The sequence below is a fragment of the Zerene cesonia genome, chromosome 26 (genome assembly GCF_012273895.1).
Source record: "Zerene cesonia ecotype Mississippi chromosome 26, Zerene_cesonia_1.1, whole genome shotgun sequence".
Classification (NCBI taxonomy): domain Eukaryota; kingdom Metazoa; phylum Arthropoda; class Insecta; order Lepidoptera; family Pieridae; genus Zerene; species Zerene cesonia.
This window is the reverse complement of record NC_052127.1, coordinates 5,371,020-5,373,293: the sequence shown is the minus strand read 5'-3', so window position 1 is coordinate 5,373,293 and position 2,274 is coordinate 5,371,020.

Sequence of the window (2,274 nt, the reverse complement as noted above, 5' to 3'; positions counted from 1 at the left end):
ATCCCTATTATTCCGGTAAGCTTTGTATGAGTATCTTCTTATTATTAGTTGTATTTAATTACCAAGTCTTAGTCACAACATTATTTATATTTACTTTGCAGTACTTACATGGAACTTTCTTTCTTGATTGTATCACCTACTAGACCATACAAATCACACACTGTTTCACATCATCATCACAGCTATAATATCCATTGCTGGATAAGGCCTCCCTTATCAGGGGTATTTGCCATACTCACCACGCTTGGCAGGCGGGTTGGCGAGCGCAGTGCAAGCTGTTACATACAATAACAGGGAACGCTGCTGCTCATTCCCTGGTTTATTCCCTTAGTCGCCTATTACGACACCCATGGGAAGATATAGGGTGGTGTGATTCTAATCCGCCACCACACGGGACTGTGTTACAAATACGTTCTTAATGTTAATGTTAAACCTTAATCGTTTTTTATTTATCCTAAACTGGTTGTTTTCTAATTTCAAGGAATCAAAGTTTGAACAAAATGACGAACCAACTGCAAAAAATGTAGACTGCAAACAGAATTTACAGGTATATATATATATAGTTCAGATGCTACTTTTTTTACCGCTAAAGGTATTTTACGTAAACATGCGTTAATTGTTGATGTTATTTTATTCAAGGAATCGATGCTACAACAAAATGAATTACCAATACCAAGCACGTCAAGTGATATACCAAGTACATCATTCAAACAAATTTTAAAGGTAGTAATGTACACTATTATTTAAAATCTTTACACTAAATAAAATAAGAGTGTCCGTATGTAATATTAAAATAATGATTGCATATACGGTTCATGTACCGAAATAACATTTTTACAATTTATGTCTGTCTGTCCTTCTGTTTGTCCCAGCTAATATCTGGAACGGCTGAACCGATTTTCGAATTTCACTGGCAGGTAACTGATGACATAAGGTATAACATAAGCTTAGACCACTTTTTCAGAAATAACATAAGCTTAGACCACTTTTTTTTAGAAATATTACACGCGGACTAAATTGCGGTTACACTTTTAAATGTAATCAAATATTTTATATTTAAATTTTATCTTTACAGGAAGAAGATGTGACGTGTTTAGAGGGTGGTAATTTTGATCTAAGAGCACAACTAGTTACTCAATCACCATCTACTTCTTTAAGCTTGGGATCTATTTTAGACACACCCAAAAAGGTCAATCTTAAAAAGAGACCTAACATTATGCAAAAAACGTTTGTTGATTAAAAACAATAAAATTAAAAACCTACAAAAAGCCAATAAACGCCTAATAAAAAAGAATGCTACCTTAAAGAGTACAGTATCTGCATTACGAAAACAAAAAGACTTAGACGAATCTGTTTTATCTAATCTATCTAGCCACGTAGAAGTAAAAGATACATTTAACGCCTTATTTTTGAAAAACATCAGTAATAAAAAAAGGCCTTTTAAAAAATTTCCACCAGGTGCCAGAAAATTTGCTTTAACTTTAAACTTCCATTCACCTGCCGCATACAAATACATCAGAAAACTATTTCACAATTGTTTACCTCATCCTAATACTTTGATTGAATGGTACAGGAGTGTAGACGCAAAACCTGGATTTACTACTGAAACTCTTGATAGACTCAAACAAAAGTTTTCTAGTACGAATAAAGAAGTTTTATGTGCCTTAATTGCCGATGAAATGGCTATTAGGCAACAAAAAATATGGTGCGGTGGTCGCTACATAGGCGTTGTTGACCTAGGATTAGGTGAGGCTTCCGATGACGATCCGATAGCCCAACAAGTTTATGTTTTGCTTTTGGTATCTCTTAATGAAAGCTGGAAAATACCTCTTGCATACTTTTTAATTACTGGATTAAAAGCAGAAATGAAAGCCAACATAATTAACATGGCGCTGGAAAAATGTCATGCAATTGGAGTTAAAATTGTTTCCTTAACCTTTGATGGATGTAAAAGCAATCTTCTTACAATGAAATTATTAGGATGCAATATTGAAGATATTGACAATTTGAAGACATATTTTAAGCATCCAGTTTCTGAACATGAAGTTGCGGTATTTTTAGATGCATGCCATATGGTGAAACTGATTCGTAACACATTTGAATCCAAAAAAATTTTTGTAGATGCAGAAAAAAAGCTAATCCGTTGGAAGTTGCTCTGTGATTTAAACGAATTACAACACACACTTGCTTTAAACTTAGCTAATAAACTGACCAATAGACACATAGCATTCAAAAATGAGATCATGAAAGTTAAGTTGGCAACACAATTGATGA